Below are 23,856 nucleotides of genomic sequence, written 5' to 3'. Positions count from 1 at the left end.
ACCTTGTCCGATGAAATAAATTCTTGGCCCAATCTTTTGTTAATGAGTACTTTCCTGTGGAGCCTCACCACATGAGTTTCCTGTAAGCAAATTAAGTCCAATTGTTCCTTTTTCAATAAATGAAAGACTTTCCTCCTCTTCTCCGGGGAGTTTAAACCGTGAATATTCCAGCTTAATAATTGCAGAGACATGGTGTAATTATTTTAGTTTCCTCCAGCTGCTCCCAGAAGCTCGTCAAGTTCTTGCGGTGGTATCTTTTTTTTCGATTTGTCAGGTCCCAAAGGTGGTGGTGCTGTGTCTAAAACTCCTGGTCTCAGGACTCTTAGCACATCTGTCACTTCTTTTTGTAAGTCTTCTTCAAAGTCTCTCAAAAATTTTTCCTTGTCTTCCACTGATCTGATTCTGAACTTTTTCCCTTTAAAAGTAAAAGACAGTCCCTGGGGGAACTCCCATCTAAAAACAATGCAATTCCTTCTCAGCAAGGCCACCAAGTCTCCGTAGTTGGTTCTCAAATCCAAAAGATGTTTCGGTATATCTTTAAAAATCTCCACTCTGGAATCATTGATCTCTAAAGTCTTCTGAAAGTGAGCACCCAATATTTTATCCCTCTCCTCTTTCGTGCGGAGGGTCACCAAACAGTCTCTCACCCTGTTTTTCCTCCCTCCTCTTCCAAGTCTGAAGGCGCTCACTATCTTAAAGTCTTTTTCCAGCTCCAAGTTCCAAAATTTCGCAAATTCCTGTGAAAGATAGTCACTCAAATTGTCCTTTTCAAGTTCTGGCACCGCCCTGATCCTCAGGTTTGTCTGTTTCTCTTTCAATTCAATCATAGACAATAGAGCCTGATGATCCCCAATCTGTTTACGCATAGGTTTAATTTCTTCCTCCACAGCCACAACCTTTTCTTTTGCTTCCTCAGCTATTTTTCTGGTAGACGCAGATTCCTCCAGCAGTTTTTCTATAGCTTTTGTATTTGAGTTGATACTGGCTGTGTTCCCTTTAATTTCAGTTGATTGGTCTGAAACCTGTTTGCTTAGGCCTTCCAATTTCTCATAAATTTTATTCAGTACAGATGTAAATTCCCCTTCTGAGGCCATTCCTTTTGTCTCAATTTGCCCTGAATCTTCCTCCTGAGTCACAGGGAGGCCAGGCACAGATGCTCTGCGTTGCTGGGAGACTGAAGTAGACTGTTGCACTCTGACCTTAGATCTTGTTGCTCTTTGGTCAGTCATTCCCCTTTATCTTCAGTCAAGGTCAGTTCCCACGGTCAGGCCTTGCTGTGGAAAGTCCCCAGTGTTAGCAATGGAAAATTCCCCCAGCCAGATGCAAACTTCAGTAGTCCTCTAGGGGGACACAGTAACCGCCATAGAATTCTCATTAACAAAGTAACAAAGTCTTTTCTAACTTTCCGTGTCCCCTCTTTAGTAGAAACACACAATTCAATCCAAAAAAGACTCTCAAAATGTATCTCCTTGCAGAGTTAAATCTTAAATGTTACAGTATCCATAGATAGTGCGAGTCCAATTGTAGCAATCCTCATAAACCTGGCAGTCCGTTCCCAGGGATTCCGCAAAAGGTCTATTAGATTCCCAGAAGAAATAAAGTCACTTTCTTGACTTCCCCCCTCTCCTCTGGGGGGGGGTTCTTTCTTTTAATGCTTGGAGTTAAAGCTTTAAAGTCCACTTTAAAGTAATAGCGTTGGAACGTCTTTGCTTTGATCTGTTACAAAACGGAAAGGCGGACTTCCTGTTTACACCTTTCCGCTTCGGTGCCCAATTTTCGCTTTTTTTTTTCCTCTTCAAATCCAAGTCTTTTAAATTCCCCTACTCACGGATATTCTTTTTACAGCCAAATTTTCACAGGAAAAAGGTCAGCGCTCTCCGGCAACAGCTACGCGGCTTCGCTCCGCAGACGCAGCAGTCGACTCGCAGCACCGCGCCGCTCCCGTTGCGCTCCGGAACCCCTTGCGGGGCTCCCTCGCTGAATCGGGGGGTGCAAAAGGTGCCCGCCGAGTCCCACGCTCGCAGGCTCCTTCTGCCTGCGATTTCTAGTCGGGTCTCCGCTTCGCCGTAGCGGACAGACCCACTTTCTGCGGAGCTTCTCCCTCCTACTCAGAAGGAGACCGCCATTGCCGTTGGCGCCGCCTCCGGAAGTCCCCTCTGATCATGTTTAATAAAACCTCCAAGACAGATATAAAAAGTAATGGGGATATTGGGCACCCCTGTCGTGTCCCTTTTTGAATAGCAAATTCTTCAGTGACCACATTATTTACAATTAATTTTGCTTTTTGTTCAAAATAAATTGCACCTATACCATTCTCAAAGCCTTGGCCTACCCCCATCCCTTCAAGATTCTTTTTCATAAAACTCCAAGAGATATTGTCAAAGGCTTTCTCGGCATCCACAAATATTAATACTGCCTTAGTATTAATATTAGCTTCTAATAATTCCATAATATCTATTATATTTCTCACATTGTCAGATAAATGTCTTCCTGGAAGAAAGCCAGCCTGGTCTTTATGAATCTCTCCCACCAAAACTCTCTTCAATCTTTTTGCCAAAATGTCTGCAAAAATTTTGTAATCCACATTAAGTAATGATATAGGGCGGTAGTTCTTAATCTGGTTCTTCTCAGTCTCCGATTTTGGTATAAGTGTAATATACGCTTCTTTCCACGATTCGGGTGCGTTCTTCCCCTCTAAAATTTCATTACAGACTTCCTTCAACGGTTGTACCAGCCATTCTTTCAGAGCTTTGTAGTATCTGGAAGTCAATCCATCTGGTCCTGGAGATTTTCCCAATTGCATATTTTGAATGGCTCCCTCTATTTCTTGCTCAGTTATCTTCTGGTTCAAAATCACTTTACTTTGTTCAGAAATTTTTTGTAATCCATATTTTTTAAGAAATTCTTCTATCTCTTTTTCATTCACCGGCCCTTGTGCGTAAAGTCTCCTGAAATAACTCTGAAAACAGTTTCTAATCTCATTTGGTTTATAAATATTCCTTCCTTCAACTTCTAGGCTTGTAACCATATTCAGTTTTTGTCTCTTCTTCAATTGCCATGCCAGAAGTTTCCCACATTTATCTGCCGATTCAAATGTCCTTTGTCTCATTTGTTTTATTTTCCATTCTATCTCCTGATTCATCAGTTCCATATACTGCCTCTGATAAAACTTAATTTCTCTCAAAATTTCATGTGACTTTGGCTTTGATCTCAGTTTTTTCTCTCCTTCTTTTCTCCTTTCCAGAATCTTGTCCTTCTTCTCATTCTGTCTCTTACTTTTTATAGCATTCTGCTGTATTAAAAATCCTCGCATAACGGCTTTACTTGCGTCCCAAATTACTCTTTTCTCCACCTCTGTTCTCAGATTTATCTCAAAGTAATCCTTCACCGCTTTCTGGGCCTTTTTGTACACCTCTTCATCTCTAAATAGGGAGTCATTCATCCTCCATCTGAAGGAGCCAGCTGTTGTTAAGTTCATCTCCATCTTTACAGCATTATGGTCGGAGCAAGTCTTTGGGCAGATTTCCACTTTTTTTTATCTTTGGTGCCATCCCACTAGTTACCCAAATTTGGTCAATTCTAGTCCAGGTCATTTTTGCTTCAGAGAAGAAAGTTCCCTCCCTCTCAAGAGGGTTCCTTGTTCTCCAAATGTCAATCAGGTTCATATTGTCTGTCATTTCAAAAAAAGTCTTTGGTAGTCTCCCATCCTTGGAAACCACCTGTCTTTGTGCTTTATCCATGTTTGTAGAGACCACTCCATTCATATCTCCCATCATAATTACATTGTAATCCAGATAGTCCATTAATGTCTCATGCAATTTCTTGAAAAATTCTGACTTCCCTTCATTTGGAGCATAAATTCCTATTATCAATAATTTTTCTCCTTGGACTTGTATTTCAATTGCCAAATATCTTCCTTGTTCATCTTTAAAAATTAACTTAGGGGCCAACTTTTCCTTTGCATAGATCACCACTCCTCTTTTCTTCACTTTATCTGATGAAATAAATTCCTGTCCTAATCTTTTATTAATAAGTAATTTTCGGTGTACTCTGGTCACGTGGGTTTCTTGCAAACAAATCAAATCCAATTGTTCTCTTTTTAAAATATGAAAAACCTCACACCTTTTTCTGGGAAGATTCAGTCCATTACAATTCCAACTTAGAAATTGCAGAGCCATCTTGTTATTTACTTAATTGTTCCCCCAACTGCCCCAAGCAGTTGTTCTTCCTCTGTCGGTGTTTTGAGCCCAAATGTTAAATTTAAAATATCTGTTACTTCCTTTGCATTTGTAGGTTCCACCACTTCCTTCAAGAAGTCCTCCTCGTTCCTTCCCAAAAATTGTTCTTTGTCTTGCACTGTTTTTATTTTAATTTTCTTTCCTTTGTAGTTAAAAGACAAGCCTTGTGGAAACTCCCATCTAAATAATATATTATTCTTTCTCAACAGAGTGACCAAGTCCTTGTAATGAGCTCTCACCTCCAAAATATATTTAGGGATATCTTTATATATCTGCACATAGGAATCTTTAATCTCCAGAGTTCTTTGAAAGTGTAGATTTAATATTTTATCCCTCTCCTCCTTAGATCTTAAAGTTATCAGACAGTCCCTTGGACTCTTTCTATTTTGTCTCCTGCCCAATCTAAAAGCAGTTACTATCTTGAATTCCTCCTCCTTCAAATTTCCCTGCCAAAATTCTGAAAACTCTTTTTTGAGAAAGTCTATCAAATTATCATTTTCACTTTCTGGAACCAGTCTCAGTCTCAGATTCCTCTCTTTTCTCTGCAATTCCAGTAAAGACAGGGCCGCCTCATGCTCATCCAGCTTTTTGCAGACTGGTACTAACTTTTCCTGTGTAGTTTCTGCAGAAATTTTTGCCTCTTCAGCAATCTTTCGAATTGTAACATTTTCTTCAATTAATTTATTTATTGTCTCTGTATTGGACGTGACACTTTTGGTATTTAAATCTAATTTTGTTGACAGTTCTGTCAACTGTTTGGAATTTTCTGTGCTCTGCTTAGTCAGAGCTTCCAAGGCCTCATTTATTTTGACTAATGCCTGTGTCACTGGCTCCATAGGTATAGTTGTCACTTTTTCCTGTCCAACTGCGCCTGCTGGAGTTGAACCTGATATAGAGCCCCTTTTCTTTTGTGCAGCTTTACTTTTAGCTCTTGTTGTTATCTCTTCTGCTGGGCCACTCATGTCCCAAGGTCTTTCCCACGGGAATTGCTTTTAGATGGAAAACTCCACTGGCTTGCTCTTTACAATCTAATTTGTAACTATTTCCCTACAACCCTGTAGAGGGAGCAGTCCAAAGTCCAAAATACAAAGAAACAAGGATTCCCTTCAAAAGTAGCAACAAATTTTCCAATATGTTTCCAACAGTAGAGCTGTCAATTAGTAACTTCTGCAAAGTCCCAAACTTATAACAAATAAAGTCCCCACTTTATAGTAAATAGGCAAAGCACCAACTTTATAACAAATCTCTAATGGCAGTTCTCATTGTATTTCGTTGCTTTAGCTGTCATGCAGTCCGGAGAAGGCAGACTTCCTTACTTTTTACCTTCCCCGTTTTCAGCCGAATTTCAAAGGTTATTTTAAAGTTGTTGTTCAATCCTACTCACGGGTATTCTTCCATAGGGAAATCAACGCCTATTTACCTCAAATAACTACTGATTTACAAGATTCCAATTCGGTTTTGAAACTTTTTAACCTTGGATCTTGAAGTATGGGTTCCCCCAACAAAATTTAAAAATTTGGCTTTGTAATTTGGAATCTATGAGATGTGATTTAATTTGATGTGATTGGCCAGTTAATAAAAATTATTATTTTTTTTTTAAAAAGAAACTTTTTAACCTTCTTATAACAAACCTTACCACTTTTTTTACATCACCTCCTCAAAAGGCGAAAGTGGCGCATTGCAGTGCTAGGGCCCCTTGGTTTAACACCTCTTGTAAACAAGCAAGATCCCTTCTTCGTTCCATCTATAATGAATACAAAAACTCTAATGCTCAGGCTCTACCATCTTCCTATTTACAAGCCAAAAGAGCATACAAACAGACTTTAAAGCTGGCCAAACGCGAGTGGTATCAAAAACGTTGGCGAGCCTTGATTGCGGCCTCGAGATCCCGCAGACCACAGGAATTTTGGGCTCTGATAAACAAAAGAGGAAGGAAGTACCCGCTGACGATTATCCCTGCGCCCACATGGGAACAATTCTTGAGTAAATGTCTCTCCAGGGGCCTGAAGATGGCGGCGCGCATAGACGCTGCGGCTTAGTGCTCTCCCTTAGCGTTTTGTTTTGTTTTTATTATTTTTACTTGGTCCGAGTATGTCTGACCGGGCAAGAAAGATTTACAGCAGGCAGGAACTTCTGAAGGTCGGATTACAGTGTGAACAAGCTGTAAGAGCTGATTATTTTCGCCTAGATAACGTTCCGGTGGGAGTAGCCAGGCCGCCGGGCTCTCCATGGATTACTATGCCTCCAGGGAGGAGGCGAAGGCGGCGTAGAGACAGGAGGCAAAGGCGGGGTTGTCGGGCTGGCGTCCTGGTAAGATTACAGAGGAGTCCATCTAAACCACCACTCCCCAGCATATTTCTTGCCAATGTGAGATCTCTTGCCAACAAGATGGATGAATTGAGGTTGCAGGCAGCAAAGAACAGCCTTGTAAAAGATTGCTGCGTTCTATTTGTCATTGAGACATGGCTTCAACCGTCCATACCAGACACAGCTATTCAGTTGGAAGGCTGGGTGGTACATCGTCATGACCGAGGCATGGACTTCGGAAAAACTAGAGGAGGGGGGCTGTGCGTATATGTGAACAAATGCTGGTCCAATAATTCTAAGACTGTGGGCAGTCACTGTTCACCGGATTTGGAATATGTGGCTGTTAAATGTAGACCAGCCTATCTCCCTAGGGAGTTTACAGCTGTTATGTTAACTGGTGTGTACGTGCCACCAGATGCCAATGCCAACTTGGCTTTGGGACGCCTGCAGAGCCTTATCAGCAGCCAGCAAGACAAGTATCCTGAAGCTGTGCACATCATTGCGGGAGACTTCAACCATGTAGAACTTAAAACAGTGCTCCCAACGCTCTATCAGCATGTGAAATGTCCCACAAGAGGGGACAAGACACTAGATAAAGTTTATTCGAATGTAAATCACGGCTATAGGGCTTTACAGCTGCCACACTTGGGCCAGTCCGACCATATGTCTTTGTTCCTGGTACCAGCATATATCCCACTCAGGAAACGGGCTCCCACAATATTAAAATCTGTTAAAATCTGGCCTGAAGGTGCTATTCACCAGCTGCAGGACTGTTTTGAGAGAACTAATTGGGATATTTTCGATCGTTCAGACCTGGAGGAGCACACGGCGGCAGTTCTGTGCTATATCAATCACTGCACAGACACTGTCACAGTAAACAAATCCATCCGGTTTTATCCCAATCAGAAACCCTGGATGAATAGAGAGGTCCAGGGCCTGTTGCGGGAAAGGAACAGGGCTTTCAGGTCAGGCGAGGTGCAGCTTTACAGTGTGGCAAGAGCAAACTTGAAGAGGGGCATTCGACAGGCAAAACGGGATTATAGGCTGAGGATTGAGGATAATTTAAGGAGCAACAACACAAGACAGATGTGGCAGGGGATTCAGCACATTACCAACTACAAACCTAACCTTGGTGCTGTCGACGGTGACCCTTTGCTGGCGGAGGAGCTTAACCTCTTCTTTGCTCGCTTCGAGAAGGAGCCACCTGAGACGCCGGTATTACAGCCACCAGCCCTTAGGGGCCCCTCATTCACGGTAGAGGAGCATGAGGTGAGAAAGGTATTGAGGATGGTGAATCCGAGGAAGGCGGCTGGACCTGATGGCATCACTGGAAAGGTGTTGAAGGGCTGTGCGGATCAGCTGGCGAGGGTCTTTACTAAGATCTTCAACAAGTCCTTACACCAGTCTATTGTCCCACCCTGCCTGAAGTCGTCAACTATTGTCCCTCTGCCCAAAAAATCCACAATCAGTAGTTTGAACGACTACAGACCAGTTGCACTGACTCCAATCATCATGAAGTGTTTTGAGAAACTGGTGCGCCGTCATATTATTTCCTGTCTTCCATCAACTTTTGACAACTACCAGTTTGCATACAGGGCAAATAGATCCACAGAGGACGCTATCACCACCACTCTCCATGCTGCTCTGTCCCATCTGGAGCAGCCGGGGAGTTATGTGAGGCTGCTGTTTGTGGATTTTAGCTCAGCTTTTAACACTATTCTCCCCCATAGACTGGTGTCCAAGCTAGAGGCGATTGGACTCTCCAACTCCACCTGTCTCTGGGTTTTGGATTTTTTGTCAGAACGTTCTCAGAGGGTTAGAGTAGGGTCACATATGTCCACAGCCCTTAGCCTTAACACCGGCTCACCACAGGGTTGTGTGTTGAGTCCCCTGCTCTATGCTCTCTATACGTATGACTGTACAGCCATCTATTCCAGCAACAAAATCATCAAGTTTGCTGATGACACTACGGTGGTAGGGCTCATTTCAGGAGGGGATGAGTCCGCCTATCGGGACGAGGTGGAGCGGCTCTGTGTTTGGTGTGGAGAGAACAATCTGGCTCTTAATACGGCTAAGACCAAGGAATTAGTGGTGGATTACAGGAAAAAAAAGGCGGACATTCAGCCCTTGTATATCAATGGGGAACGGGTGGAGAGGGTGGCGGAATTCAGGTTTTTGGGAGTAACTATCGATCAGGGCATGACTTGGAGCGCAAATACCACTGCTCTGGTGAAGAAGGCCCAGCAGAGAATTTATTTCCTCAGACTTTTAAAGAAGAACAATCTGAGTGAGAGACTGCTGGTGTCCTTCTACCGAGGCTCCATAGAGAGCATTCTTACATACTGTATTTGTGCTTGGTTCTCCAGTTGTACAGCTAGGGAGAGGAAGGTGCTCCAGAAGGTCATAACCACAGCACAAAGGATTATTGGTCAACCTCTCCCATCCTTGGAAGAATTGTACGGTTCCCGTTGTCTTAGGAAAGCAAACAACATCCTGCAGGATTCATCTCACCCGGGATACAGTCTGTTTGCACTACTGCCGTCTGGCAGGAGATATAGAAACATCAAGTCAAGGACAAATAGACTGAAAAACAGTTTCTACCCGAGAGCTGTGGCCCTTTTGAATGCTGTAACTCGATAGTGTGACTTGGGAGATTGATGGGTGGGGGTGTGGGTGTGGCTGGAATGTGGTTTGTGGGTTGTTGTTGTTGTTTTGCTTTTGTTGTTTTTAAGGGATGGCATCCAATTTCGTTGCACTTGTGCAATGTTGCACGTGTGTAATGACAATAAAGAATCTATCTATCTATCTATCTATCTAAATATTTCTCCTTGGCAGAGGAATCCAACTCATCCACGGAACTCCGAGCCGACCATCTACCTTTGTGGCCCTCCACTGACCCAGACCTGATAATGGACTTGATATTAGATCTGAAAACGGGCAAAGCCCCCAGGCCGGATCTAGTCCCTGCTGAGGCTATTGTTGCGCAACCGAGGTGGTGGGCTGAAATTCTGGCCAAAGTCTTTGATGCAATTAATTCTACGGGGCTTATCCCTAGGTCATGGAAGGAGGCCGTGATCGTGCCAGTCCATAAAAAGGGTCCCCCTGCTGACCCGGAGAACTATCGGAACATCAGCCTTTTGTCTATCATCGGGAAAATCTATGCAAAATTTTTGCTGTCCAAGCTGTCCCATTGGGCAAACGACTCAAATTTGATTGGCCATGAGCAAGCAGGCTTTAGGAACAATTACTCGACCTCTGACCATATGGTAATCATGTATCATCTTGCCAGAAAATATTCTGCCCCGAGTCGGGGGCGCCTATGTGTCGCTTTTATAGACCTAAAGGCTGCCTTCGACAGTATCCCAAGAAATTGCCTATGGAAGAAATTAGAGAGATGGGGCATAGATAGAAGGCTGTTATGGCTTATAACCCAATTACACCATGGGTCGTCGGCTAGAGTGAGACTCACACCGGCGGGAAACCTATCCAACGAGGTCCCAATAAATAGAGGTGTGTGCCAAGGCTGCATTTTGTCCCCACTCCTCTTCAACCTGTTTATTAGTGATATGAAGCTCTTTCTGAACGAGTCTCAAGCCAATATTCATGCCCCCCGCCTAGCTGATTTTCGCTGCCCTTTGCTCCTATATGCCGACGATGCAGCGATCCTTTCCTACTCTAGAGTTGGTTTATGCAGAGCTCTAAAGATTTTTGCGGCTTATTGCAAACTTAACCATCTGACAATTAATCATGGGAAATCTAAAGTCCTGGTCTTTACCAGGTCTCGGAAAACTTACAGCTGGAAGTTAGATGGAGTCCAATTAGAACAGGTTTTCAAATTTAAATACCTGGGAGTCTTTTTTCATTACAATCTAAGCTGGAAGCCACAGATACAGTATTTACTAAACAAAGGGAAAACAATACTTTATACTCTACTCCAATTTCTTGCGGCCGATGGAGCCTCTCACATCCCTTCTGCATTGAAGGTATACCACGCAAAAGTGGTTTCCACCCTCTGTTATGCTGCCCCGCTCTGGGCCCCAGGGTCCAATTTAACATCACTGGGGACATTGCAGAATCAGTTTCTCCGTCGCCTTCTGAAACTCCCCATGTGTGTGAGCAACGCAGCCATACATCTGGAGTTAAGGATTGCATCATTGGAGACTGTCATCTGGAAGCGAGTCTTTGGCTATTGGCTGTCCAGCTGGCATAGGCTTCCCGACCATTACCTTTTTCAGTGCCTCTGGCAGGACGTCTTTGTCAATCCGTGGGTAAGAAAAATCCATGCCAAACTTCTGAGCATCGGAATTTCCCCAGCGGACTCCTTAAAGATGAACTTACGCTCAGCCAAAAGCCTTATTGAGCAAAGATTAGCGGACATTGAAAATCAACACAACCTCGCCAGGGGTGGGGGTGTCTGCTCCCCCAGGTATCACGGAATAACCCCACCACTTGGCCTTCCATCATACATGTCATCTCTTTCATCAGTACCACACCGACGTGCATTTATTCGTGCAAGGTTCAATGTCTTTCCATCGAATCTGCTGAACCACAGATTTTCCAAGGGTTTGGTGTCTCCGCTATGCGTGTGTGACGGGGAAACTGTTGAATCTCTTTCACATATAATGTTCAACTGTCCCCTACATAGCATAGCCAGGGCTAAATTCCTGGGTCCTGCTTTACTGCGCTTTTTTGGCAGGCCTGTTGAGTCACACGCCGCACTGCTTTTGCAGGATACAGATCCTTCTGTAACTCTGCAGGTGGCGAGATTTCTGAATGTGGTTATCTCACACTCAAAAACCACCAAAAAACAACAACAACATCAAAACTAATCGGACTGTTATGATGAGAGTGCATGTCGGAGTTCGTCTTCAGTTTTCCTTTTCTGTGATCCGTCCCTTGGAGCTCTCCTGGCCCCAAGCTGTCACTTGGCTCTGCTCAATGATCCACCCTTGCATCGTGGTGTTCACCTTCTGTTGTCGGATATATCTGTTTTTATGTCCCTGTGTTTTTATGTTTGTACATATTTTATGGGCTAATAGCCGTAAAAAAAAAAATTGTAATTGTACTCACGGGTAATCAAATTGAGTTCCAAATATCAGGAAGGAATCGGCGCTCTCCGTCCATGGCGACGCGGCTTCACTCCACGGGCTGGGTAGCGACTCTCAGCACCGCACTCACACCCGATGCCGCTCCGGAGCCTTTAAAAAGGCTCCTTTGCAGTAAGGGGGGCGCTTAAGGTGCCCACCGAGCCTCCGTGTTCACAGGCTTCCGCGCCTGTGATTTTAGGGGTCCCCGCTTCGCCGTAGTGGTCAGACCCAAACTCGTGGAGCAGTCTCCCTGAGCGGAGCTCAGCGGGAGACCGCCATTGAACGCTGGCGCCGACCGGAAGTCCCCACCACCACTTTCTGAACACGGCCCAGGAGAAAGGAGCGGAACCACTATATGACAGTGCCCCCAGCTCCCAGCCCCTCAAGACGGTCCAAAAGGATGTTATGGTCGATGGTATCAAATGCCGCTGAGAGATCCAGCAGAACTAGGAAACAACTCTCACCTTTGTCCCTAGCCCGCCGGAGATCATCAACCAGTGTGACCAAGGCAGTTTCAGTCCAATGATGAGGCCTGAATCCTGACTGGAAGGGATCCAAATGCTCCGCTCCTTCCAGGCGTGCCTGGAGTTGTTCAGCAACCACTCGCTCAATCACCTTGCCCAAGAATGGAAGATTTGAGACTGGGCGATAGTTGGCCATCGTGGCCGCATCTAAAGATGGATTTTTAAGAAGCGGTTTAATAACCGCCTCTTTAAGCGGGTCTGGGAAGGCTCCCTCACGGAGGGAAGCATTCACCACTCCACGAAGCCCATCGCCCAGCCCTTCCCGGCTAGCTTTTATGAGCCAGGATGGGCAAGGATCAAGGAGACAGGTGGTTGGTTTCACTCGTCCAAGCAGCCTGTCCACATCCTCGGAGGTAACAGATTGGAACTGATCCCACACAATTTGACTAGACAGGACTCTGGCACTCTCTCGCCTCGGCCCTGCTCCCACGGTGGCGTCTACCTCTTCCCGAATCTGAGCGACTTTATCTGCAAAAAACTTTGCAAAATCATTGCAGGAGATCATGTGGCCCGTACTGGGCCCCGATGTAGCAGGTGGTTCCTCTAGATTGCGAACCACCTGAAAAAGTCTCCTGCTGCTGTTTTCTGCAGATGCAATAGAGGCGGTGAAGAAAGTCTTCTTCGCCGTCGCTACCACCACTTGGTAGGCTCGACATTGAGCTCTAACCCGTGTCCGGTCAGTTTCAGAATGGGTCATCCGCCACCGGCGCTCTAGCCGTCTCAACGATTGTTTCATTGCCCTCAGATCCGTGGAAAACCACAGGGCTGTTCGGACTCCATGCAATCAGAGAGGGCGCTTCGGAGCCACACAGTCAATAGCCCTGGTTAACTCCACATTCCAGCGGGCCACCCGGGAATCAGCTGAAAGGCCATCAACATGGGATAAAACATCCCCTACCACTCTCTGGAAACCATTTGGATCCATTAAGTGGCGGGGGCGGACCATCCGAATTGGTCCCACCTCCCTGCAGAGGGGATGGGTCGCAGAGAAGTCCAGTTGCACCAGGAAGTGATCTGACCATGGCACTTCTTTCGTTTCGCTTTTACTTAGTGTCAGATCACCAACATCCATAGAGGTAAACACCAGGTCCAAGGCATGTCCGCGGCTATGGGTTGGGCCAGACTTATTCAGGGACAGCCCCATGGAGGCCATGCTTTCCATGAAGTCCCGAGCAGCCCCTTGTAAGGTCGTGTCGGCATGGATATTAAAATCCCCAAGGACAACCAAACTAGGTGTCTCCAGGAGAACATCCGCCACGACCTGAAGCAGCTCAGGCAGGGAATCCTTGGTGCAGTGGGGAGGTCGGTACACCAATAGGAATCCTGTACTGCCCCTATTGCCCAACTTCCAGAACATACACTCAGAAAACTGGGTTTTCCCAATAGGACGCCTGGTGCAGACTAAAGACTTCCTGAAAATCACTGCAACCCCCCCTCCCCGCCCACAAGGCCTGGGTTGCTGTGCATAAGAGAAACCTGGTGGACAAGCAGCGGCAAGGACAGGCCCATCTGCTTCATCCAACCAAGTCTCCGTTACACATGCCAGGTCAAATCCTCCATCCACGATCAAGTCATGGATCACAGTAGTTTTATGGATCATTGACCTGGCATTGCACAGCAGCACCTTCAGGTTGTGTGGGTATCCCTTGCTGATTCCAGTATCCATCCGGTCAGGACCAGACCTGGAGGCAGGGATAGTCCTCAAGCAACGACTAAGCCTGCTTCCTCGGTAATGGCATGGTCTGGTCTTAGCGTAACTCCTCCTCCTGCCCGTGATCACTGAGATCGGTTGTCCTGTGGAACCTGCCCCAGCCAATTTGTTTGCTGGGACCCACTCCCAGGCAGCCCTGGCCCCACCCCTTAAAATCAAAATGAAACCTATACAAAAAACAAACCAACAAAACAATAAAACAGTAAAAACAAAAAACAAAGAAAGTTACAAACACAACATAATTAAATTAAATTAAATTAAACAAATTCCCACACCCAAATAAACACCCACCCCACCCCATGTACCCGAGGCCTCCTTGGAGCCTTATACACTGCGGTAGTGAGTATGGGGCCCGCGCCCAGGCCCAAGGTGGAATATGGGCATTGCAGGGGGAGCGGCCCTCCCCAAGACTCATCGGCAGAGCGGCAGCAGCAATGTCCCAGGCCTCCTTGGAGCCTTATATGCTGTGGTGGAGTATAGGGCCCGCCCCCAAGCCCAGGGTGGAAAAAGGGCTTCAAGGGGGAGCGGTCTTCCCCACAAACTCACGGCAGAGCGGCAGCAGCAATGTCCCGGGCCTCCTTGGAGCCTTATATGCTGTGGTGGAGTATAGGACCTAGAAGGCCAGGGTTCAAATCCCCACACAACCATGAAGCTGTCTGGGTGAGCTTGGGCCAGTTCCTGCCTCTCAGCCTAACAGAATCCTACAAACGTCGGGCTTTGTAGATGGTTGTAAAGGTTGCTGAAAGGTTTCCATTTCACTAGTTGGAAACGGCTTCCAGGCTAGGCAGGACCAAGGTTGCTTTGTAGCTGTTCCTGTCTGCCTGCTTGCCATCGTGCATATTTCTAAACCATTTCTGCCAAAATATATACATCTGCAATAGTAGTTTCTGGAAGCAGACCCTGCAAGAGTGCACACTCCATGAAGTCCATATGAAAAGTGTTACGGAATGGAGGGGGGCATATGAACGAAGTCTTACTCCCAAGTAAGAGACGTAGAGCCCGAGGCGATGACCTCAAGGGAACCCTGCCACACTAGGACTCCCCTCGCCCCGTCACAACGTTGCACCAAGCACCGCACAAAAGTCCAAAACCCCGAGAAGAAAGCGCCATTTCTGACCCCGTATCCCGATGCTATACACGATCGATGTATTTGATGAATGAACAATGTATTTGCATGAGGATGCGCTCTAGCCAATCAGATGGCGTTGAATGTAGCCCTTCAGCCAATTGCAGCAATGCCATGGCACTGCAGAGGCAGCTCAGCTCCAGCCGTTTTGCACGCTCCACTGAGCACTGACAAGGTGATGACAGCTCCCGCTGCGAGAACAACGGACTGAGTCAATCAAAACCTCGTTACCCTGTTAATCCAATCAAAACTAGATGTTGTTTAGTCGTTTAGTCGTGTCCGACTCTGCGTGACCCCCTGGACCAGAGCACGCCAGGCCCTCCTGGCTTCCACTGCCTCCCACAGTTTGCTCAAACTCATGCTGGTAGCTTCGAGAACACTGTCCCACCATCTCGTCCTCTGTCGTCCCCTTCTCCTTGTGCCCTCCATCTTTCCCAACATCAGGGTCTTTTCCAGGGAGTCTTCTCTTCTCATGAGGTGGCCAAAGTATTGGAGTCTCATCTTCAGGATCTGTCCTTCCAGTGAGCACTCAGGGCTGATTTCCTTCAGAATGGATAGGTTTCATGTTCTTGCAGTCCATGGGACTCTCAAGAGTCTCCTCCGGCACCAGAATTCAAAAGCATCCATTCTTCGGCGATCAGCCTTCTTTATGGTCCAGCTAGATACAATGTAGCAATGTCAGGCCAGGCCACTTCCGAAAAGAACCGTCTGTATTAAAAAAGCCTAAAAACACTTGGAAATTCATAGAAAATCATTGGTTTCACCGATTCTCTTCAATCCACCGCCAGTCTGCGTCATTGGCCAAGGACTTGGGAACCCCTGGGTCCCCGCCAGAATTCCCCAAGTGGGAGGTCACCTACTCACAGGAAGGTACTTTACCCGTAGGTGACAAACGCTGGGCAAATTTTGGCCACAACTTTATTGAAATTAAAGAATGTGAGCGGTATTGGCTTAGGCATTGATTGGACCTGACTATATCTGACTCCTGCCCATTGTGCAGGAAGTCCCAGTAAGGGTAAGCCACCGGTAGGGGAGCCCTGTTGATGCGAACCAATTCAAGCTCCCCCTGGTGTTCCCGTCGGGGTCATGTCAAGGCCTTAGCCCCCCAGCCGGGCTTCAGACTAGAGCAACACCCCCGGATTCCTTTAACGGAATACCCTTAAGCATGGAGGGGCAGGTGGTGGCCACACCTCCCCTCCCCCACACAAGGTCAAACAATGCCTAACCGCAACCCTAACAAAGTTGTGACGATTGCTACGAGGTAGGCGAAAACCAAGTGTCCAGTGCCAATTTGCCAAGTGGAAAAATTCCTACCAGGCCCCTCGGACAACCAAGGCGACCAACCAAAGTCCATAGCAAGGCCATTGCCTAACCTGCAAAATAGGGAGGGAGGGCGGGTGATTGAGGAAGCGAGCCAAAGAGGAAGTTCTCTGGGGGTTGGCTGGCTGGGCTCTGACGTGGCCGGGATCCCATAAGCAACGGGGGACAGAGTCCCCCGCCCCTGGTGGGGAGTGGGTGGCCACGTGGTCCACCGCAACTCCTCCCCACTGGGAAGTGGAGCGGATTTCCCAAGACATATCCTGTATTTGCATGTTACCCCAACACATTCCTCCTATGTTAATCATGTATAGCCCTCCCCTTTTCTGATGGAGTGGTGATGTTTAGCAAACTGTCTGCTGGGATAAGATAGGAACTTTTAAAAGTCCTTGTCACCCCGTTTTCGGGGTTCAATTCCTCTCTGAACCTATTGCGCAAACAACTTTGGTCTCCGCTATTTGTACATTCCTAGAGTGTACATGTTAGAACATGGGGAGGGATGTCTGTCCAGCAAGCAGGTAAACTTCCTGGGACGGACTTCCTCTGCATGTGACCAGAGGTGGGTGTGGCCTCACCTGTGCAGGTAAATGATAAAAGCACAGGGCAGGCAGCCATCTCTCTCTCTTGTCTCTTGTCTCTTGTCTCTTGTCTCTCTCATCTTCATCTTTCGAAGAAGCAGGATGCCCTCTTGGCTCTCAGCCAAGAGAGGAGGATAGGACTATCTTGCTATAAGATAGATTCTGAATGTATGTTACCTTTTTAAGCATGTCTGCCTTCTGGGATCATATTGTGAACAGAACGTGAGTAAACTCTTTTATACTTTTATAAAGACTGTGTCGTGTCTTGTATTTTAAGAGGGAGCAAAGGGGAAATTACCAGAGTAATTATTATAGTGGTTCTAGCGAACCTGTGCAGACGTTACCGTTGCAAACTTAAAGGGGGAATGTTATAAACTCTGCTGATATTTTGGGAACTTGTTAGCACAAGTTGGACTAGGATATAATCTCACAATATATCCTCTCCTGCATCCCTGAACATTCCCACAAAGCCAACCAATGGTTTTGCAGTTCCTTTCCATGGACATTTTGCAACCAAGCACAGAATTCCTTGAACCTCGGAAACGCTTCTGATTTCTGCTTGAGCATGAACACATGAATGTACCTGGAAAAAGCATCAATCAATACCATGAAGTACTTTGCAAGTGGACCAACAAGGTCTGCGTGGACAATCTGGTAGGCTTTAGATGCCCACCTGCCAGAAACTTTGCCCTATTGAACTGTGTGTCATCATGATGGCCTTGGCCGGTTGTGAGTTGTGAAGGCCGCTTCCTGCAAGGCCCTTTCCACCTGGCCTGGGGGGCAGGGCCCAGACACCAGCTCTACTAAAGAGGCTCCTGGTGAGACCAGAGGGACATCGCTCGGCCTGACAAGAAACCCAAACTACTGGATTCCTTTGCCCCATCTTTTTGTGCCTGCTAAACAGCCGTGTCATGCTTATGATCATATTTTATTCTCTTGGGAATTCTGCTGTTTTAAATGTGCATTTTATATTTGACTTTACTTAGCAATGTTGTTGTTTTTTGGGGGGGATGCTTAAGTTTTTTGCTTCGTTTTTGTTAACTTTGTGTTAAATATGTATTCTGTAGTTGACTTCCTTTGTAATGTTTTATTTTGAAATCTTTAATATTTCAGTTTTTGGTTAACTATGTTGCTTTAACTGTCTACTCTATATTGGACATTCTTCAGATTGTTTTATTTATGTTTTAATATGCTGTAAACTGCTTTGAGATTTTTCTAGAAAATATAAAGTGGTATAGAAATGAAATGAAATGAAATGAAATAAATAAATAAATAAATAAATAAATAAATAAATAAATAATAACAATAATGGTCATTGAAATGTTGTGTCCAAAGACTGCAGCCGATGGAGAGATCACCCCTCCCTCAATTTTCTATCAGATTATTTGTGTTGTTGTTTAGTCGTTTAGTCATGTCCGACTCTTCGTGACCCCCTGGACCAGAGCACGCCAGGCACCCCTGTCTTCCACTGCCTCCCGCAGCTTGGTCAGACTCATGTTTGTCGCTTCAAGAACACTGTCCCACCATCTCTGTTCTTTTTTGTTCTTTTTTGTTGTTGTTGTTTTATTGGTTCTGTATAGTTTGCGTTTTGTTTTTAAGGGGCGGGATCAGGGCTGCCTGGGAGTGGGGCCCCAGCCAACACGATGGCTGGGACAAGTTCCACAGGGGGGGAAGCACTGGGACATCCGATCTCGGTGATCATGGGCAGGAGGCGGAGTTACGCTAAGACCAGATCATGTCATTACCGAGGAGGCAGGTTTAGTCGTTGTTTGAAGACTATCCCTGCCTCCGGGTCTGGCCTTGACCGGATGGATACTGGAATCAACAGGGGAAACCTACATGACCTGAAGGTGTTGCTGTGTAATGCCAGGTCAATGATGAATAAAACCACTGCCATCCACGACCTGATTGTGGATGGAGGATTTGACCTGGCATGTGTGACAGAGACCTGGTTGGAGGAAGCAGATGGGCCTGTCCTTGCCGCTGCTTGCCCACCAGGTTTCTCTTACGCACAGCAACCCAGGTCATGTGGGCGGGGAGGGGGGGTTGCAGTGATTTTTAGGAAGTCACTAGCTTGCACCGGGCGTCCTACTGGGAAGATCCAGTTTTCTGAGTGCATGTTCTGGAAGTTGGGCAATAGGGGCAGTACAGGATTCCTTTTGGTGTACCGGCCTCCCCGCTGCACCAAGGATTCCCTGTCTGAGCTGCTTCAGGTCGTGGCGGATTTTCTCCTGGAGACACCTAGTTTGGTTGTCCTAGGGGATTTTAACATCCATGCCGACACGACCTTACAAGGGGCCACTCGGGACTTCGTGGAAAGCATGGCCTCCATGGGGCTGTCCCTGAATAAGTTTGGCCCAACTCATAGTCATGGACATGCCTTAGACCTGGTGTTCACCTCTAGTGACGTGGGTGATCTGACACTAAGTAAAAGTGAAACAAAAGAAGTGCCATGGTCAGATCACTTCCTGGTGCAACTGGACTTCTCCGCGACCCTTCCGCTCTGCAGGGAGGTGGGACCAATTCGGATGGTCCGCCCCCGCCACTTAATGGATCCAAATGGTTTCCAGAGAGTGGTAGGGGATGCTTTATCCCATGTTGATGGCCTTTCAGCTGATTCCCTGGTGGCCCGCTGGAATGCGGAGTTAACCAGGGCTATCGACTGTCTGGCTCCGAAGCGCCCTCTCCGATTGCATGGAGCCCGGACAGCCCCGTGGTTTTCTTCGGAGCTGAGGGCGATGAAACAATCGCTGAGACGGCTAGAGCGTCGGTGGCAAAAAAACTCACTCCGAATCTGACCGGACACAGGTTAGAGCTCAACTTCGAGCCTACCAAGTGGCGATAGCGACGGCGAAGAAGACTTTCTTCACCGCCTCTATTGCATCTGCAGAAAATAGTAGCAGGAGACTCTTTCAGGTGGTTCGCAATTTAACGGAACCACCTTTACCACCGGGGCCTTGTAAAGACCCCAAGATCTCCTGCAACGATTTTGCAAAGTTTTTTGCAGATAAAATCACTCATATTCGGAAGGAGCTAGACACCACCGTGGGAGCAGGGCTGGGGCGGGAGAGTGCTAGAGCTCTGTCTGGTCAAGTTGCATGGAATCAATTTCAATCCGTTACCCCCGAGGATGTGGACAGGCTGCTTGGACGCGTGAAACCAACCACCTGTCTCCTTGATCCTTGCCCATCCTGGCTAATAAAAGCAAGCCGGGTAGGGCTGGGCGATGGGCTCTGCGGGGTGGTGAATGCTTCCCTCTGTGAGGGAACATTCCCAGATCCGCTGAAAGAGGCGGTCATTAAACCGCTTCTTAAAAAACCATCTTTAGACCCGGCCAGTATGGCCAACTATCGCCCAGTCTCAAATCTTCCATTCTTGGGCAAGGTGATTGAGCGCGTGGTTGCTGAACAACTCCAGGCACGCCTGGAGGATGCGAACCATTTGGATCCCTTCCAATCAGGATTCAGGCCTCATCATGGGACTGAAACTGCCTTGGTCGCGCTGGTTGATGATCTCCGGCGAGCTAGGGACAAAGGTGAGAGTTGTTTCCTAGTTCTGCTGGATCTCTCAGCGGCCTTTGATACAATCGACCATAACATCCTTCTGGACCGTCTAGAGGGGCTGGGAGCTGGGGGCACTGTTATGCAGTGGTTTCGCTCCTTCCTCCTGGGCCGTGTTCAGAAAGTGGTGGGGGGGGATGAGTGCTCAGACCCCTGGGCCCTCACTTGTGGGGTGCCTCAGGGTTCCGTCCTCTCCCCCATGCTTTTTAACATCTATATGAAGCCACTGGGAGAGATCATCAGGGGGTTTGGACTGGGTGTCCATCAATATGCAGATGATACCCAGCTCTACCTCTCTTTCAAATCAGAACCAGTGAAGGCGGTGAAGGTCCTGTGTGAGTGCCTGGAGGCAGTTGGAGGATGGATGGCGGCTAATGGATTGAGGTTGAATCCTGACAAGACAGAAGTACTGTTTTTGGGGGACAGGGGGCGGGCTGGTGTGGAGGACTCCCTGGTCCTGAATAGGGTAACTGTGCCCCTAAAGGACCAGGTGCGCAGCCTGGGAGTCATTTTGGACTCACAGCTGTCCATGGAGGCGCAGGTCAATTCTGTGTCCAGGGCAGCTGTCTACCAACTCCACCTGGTACGCAGGCTGAGACCCTACCTGCCCGCGGACTGTCTCACCAGAGTGGTGCATGCTCTGGTTATCTCCCGCTTGGACTACTGCAATGCGCTCTACGTGGGGCTACCTTTGAAGGTGACTCGGAAACTACAACTAATCCAGAATGCGGCAGCTAGACTGGTGACTGGGGGCGGCCGCCGAGACCACATAACACCGGTCTTGAAAGACCTACATTGGCTCCCAGTACGTTTCCGAGCACAATTCAAAGTGCTGGTGTTGACCTTTAAAGCCCTAAACGGCCTCGGCCCAGTATACCTGAAGGAGCGTCTCCACCCCCATCGTTCTGCCCGGATGCTGAGGTCCAGCGCTGAGGGCCTTCTGGCGGTTCCCTCATTGCGAGAAGCAAAGCTACAGGGAACCAGGCAGAGGGCCTTCTCGGTAGTGGCGCCTGCCCTGTGGAACGCCCTCCCATCGGATGTCAAAGCGATAAATAACTATCTGACATTCAGAAGACATCTTAAGGCAGCCCTGTTCAGGGAAGTTTTTAATCTGTGATATTTTAGTGTATTTTTGGTTTTCTATGGAAGCCGCCCAGAGTGGCTGGGGAAACCCAGCCAGATGGGCGGGGTACAAATAATAAATTATTATTATTATTATTATTATTATTATTATTATTATTATTATTATTATTATTATCTCGTCCTCTGTCGTCCCCTTCTCCCTGTGCCCTCCATCTTTCCCAACATCAGGGTCTTTTCCAGGGAGTCTTCTCTTCTCATGAGGTGGCCAAAGTATTGGAGCCTCAGCTTCATGATCTGTCCTTCAAGTGAGCACCCAGGGCTAATTTCCTTAAGAATGGATGCGTTTGATCTTCTTGCAGTCCATGGGACTCTCAAGAGTCTCCTCCAGCACCATAATTCAAAAGCATCAATTCTTCGGCGATCAGCCTTCTTTATGGTCCAGCTCTCACTTCCATACATCACTACTGGGAAAACCATGGCTTTAACTATACGGACCTTTGTTGGCAAGGTGATGTCTCTGCTTTTTAATATGCTGTCTAGGTTTGCCATCGCCTTTCTCCCAAGGAGCAGGTGTCTTTTAATTTCGTGACTGCTGTCACCATCTGCAGAGATCAAGGAGCCCAAGAAAGTAAAATCTCTCACTGCCTCCAATTCTTCCCCTTCTATTTGCCAGGAGGTGATGGGACCAGTGGCCATGAGCTTCGGTTTTTTGATGTTGAGCTTCAGACCATATTTTGCGCTCTCCTCTTTCACCCTCATTAAAAGGTTCTTTAATTCCTCCTCACTTTCCGCCATCAAGGTTGTGTCATCTGCATATCTGAGGTTGTTGATATTTCTTCCGGCGATCTTAATTCCGGCTTGGGATTCATCCAGCCCCGCCTTTCGCATGATGAATTCTGCATATAAGTTAAATAAGCAGGGAGACAATATACAGCCTTGTCGTACTCCTTTCCCAATTTTGAACCAATCAGTTGTTCCATATCCAGTTCTAACTGTAGCTTCTTGTCCCACATAGAGATTTCTCAGGAGACAGATGAGGTGATCAGGCACTCCCATTTCTTTAAGAACTTGCCATAGTTTGCTGTGGTCGACACAGTCAAAAGCTTTTGCATAGTCAATGAAGCAGAAGTAGATGTCTTTCTGGAACTCTCTAGCTTTCTCCATAATCCAGCACATGTTTGCAATTTGGTCTCTGGTTCCTCTGCCCCTTCGAAATCCAGCTTGCACTTCTGGGAGTTCTCGGTCCACATACTGCTTAAGCCTGCCTTGTAGAATTTTAAGCATAACCTTGCTAGCGTGTGAAATGAGTGCAATTGTGCGGTAGTTGGAGCATTCTTTGGCACTGCCCTTCTTTGGGATTGGGATGTAGACTGATCTTCTCCAATCCTCTGGCCACTGCTGAGTTTTCCAAATTTGCTGGCATATTGAGTGTAGCACCTTAACAGCATCATCGTTTAAAATTTTAAATAGCTCAGCTGGAATATCTTCACTTCCACTGGCCTTGTTATTAGCAGTGCTTTCTAAGGCCCATTTGACTTCACTCTCCAGTATGTCTGGCTCAAGGTCAGCAACCACACTATCTGGGGTGTACGAGTCATCCATATCTTTCTGGTATAATTCCTCTGTGTATTCTTGCCACCTCTTCTTGATGTCTTCTGCTTCTGTTAGGTCCTTACCACTTTTGTCCTTTATTATGGTAATCTTTGTACGAAATGTTCCTTTCATATTTCCGATTTTCTTGAACAGATCTCCGGTTCTTCCCATTCTGTTGTTTTCCTCTATTTCTTTGCATTGCTCGTTTAAGAAGGCCTTCTTGTCTCTCCTTGCTGTTCTTTGGAAATCTGCATTCAATTTCCTGTATCTTTCACTATCTCCCTCACATTTTGCTTGCCTTCTCTCCCCCGCTATTTGTAAGGCCTCATTGGACAGCCACTTTGCTTTCTTGCATTTATTTTTCATTGGGATGGTTTTAGTTGCTGCCTCCTGTATAATGTTGCGAGCCTCCACCCATAGTTCTTCAGGCACTCTGTCCAGCAAATCTAAATCCTTAAACCCGTTCCTCACTTCCACTGTGTATTCATAAGGGATTTGGTTTAGATTGTATCTTACCGGTCCAGTGGTTTTTCCTACTTTCTTCAGTTTAAGCTTGAATTTTGCTATAAGAAGCTGATGATCTGAGCCACAGTCAGCTCCAGGTCTTGTTTTTGCTGACTGTATAGAGCTTCTCCATCTTTGGCTGCAGAGAATATAATCAATCTGATTTCGATGCTGCCCATCTGGCGATGTCCATGTGTAGAGTTGTCTCTTGTGTTGTTGGAAAAGAGT

At 46.7% G+C, this 23,856-nt stretch overlaps 1 protein-coding gene and 1 pseudogene across 2 annotated transcripts in view; one reads left to right on the top strand and one right to left on the bottom strand.

Moving 5' to 3' along the window:
• The window catches only part of LOC310753704 (inositol polyphosphate 5-phosphatase OCRL-like), a 107,275-nt pseudogene extending 95,389 nt beyond the window's left edge, over window positions 1–11,886 (top strand). The window contains exon 7 of the transcript in view: window positions 11,832–11,886. The product of the transcript in view is annotated as an inositol polyphosphate 5-phosphatase OCRL-like (transcript). The remainder of the gene's footprint in view (window positions 1–11,831) is intronic.
• The window catches only part of LOC310753757 (inositol polyphosphate 5-phosphatase OCRL-like), a gene marked incomplete at both ends in the record, with an annotated part of 639,872 nt that overhangs the window by 534,313 nt on the left and 81,703 nt on the right, over window positions 1–23,856 (bottom strand).

Source organism: Podarcis filfolensis (assembly GCF_964270895.1).
Source record: "Podarcis filfolensis genome assembly, chromosome: W".
NCBI classification, from domain to species: domain Eukaryota; kingdom Metazoa; phylum Chordata; class Lepidosauria; order Squamata; family Lacertidae; genus Podarcis; species Podarcis filfolensis.
This window is presented reverse-complemented; position numbering and strand designations above follow the sequence as displayed.